This window comes from Mandrillus leucophaeus, unplaced genomic scaffold (genome assembly GCF_000951045.1).
Source record: "Mandrillus leucophaeus isolate KB7577 unplaced genomic scaffold, Mleu.le_1.0 Scaffold2, whole genome shotgun sequence".
Taxonomy (NCBI): domain Eukaryota; kingdom Metazoa; phylum Chordata; class Mammalia; order Primates; family Cercopithecidae; genus Mandrillus; species Mandrillus leucophaeus.
In genome coordinates this window covers 12,935,523-12,936,257 of record NW_012102031.1, presented here as the reverse complement: position 1 = coordinate 12,936,257, position 735 = coordinate 12,935,523, and positions in this window count along the sequence as shown.

The following is a 735-nucleotide window of genomic DNA, read 5'->3' as shown; positions in this document are numbered from 1 at the left end:
AGATGGAGTCTCACTCTTGCCCAGGCTGGAGTGCAGTGGCGCAATCTCAGCTCACTGCAACCTCCACCTCCTGGGTTCAAGCAATTCTCCTGCCTCAGCATCCTAGGTAGCTGGGATTACAGGCACACGCCACCACGCCCAGCTAATTTTTGTATTTCTTTTTTTAAATAGAAACAGGATTTAACCATGTTGGCCAGGCTGGTCTCGAACCCCTTACTTCAAATGATCTACCCTCCTCGGCCTCCCAAAGTGCTAGGATTACAGGCGTGAGCCATAAATATAAGTTTTAAAGCGATTAAATTGCACCTAGACTTTATCAAGTTAGCATATGCTAAGGGGTCAAAAACGAGGCAACAAAGAGTAACAGCTGGTTAACTCTTTTATATTCAAGGTTGCCTTTTGTAGATGCCTGGGTTCCAGGTGTCTGGTCTTCAGCCTTTGAATAGGCCACTCCCTACAACAGAGAAAGGGTTGTCCACTAGGGTGCCACTTCTAATAAAGATGTGTTGTCTCCCTGTATTTGTTCTTCCCAGAGTAAACACATTTTTCAGTTTCCCTGGCAGGTATAACCCACTGACTAAATTTTAGCCAGTGGGACCTGAGTAACTTCTAGGACTTATACTTAAAAAGGAGTAAGCCTGGCTGGGCGCGGTGGCTCAAGCCTGTAATCCCAGCACTTTGGGAGGCCAAGACGGGTGGATCACGAGGTCAGGAGATCGAGACCATCCTGGCTAA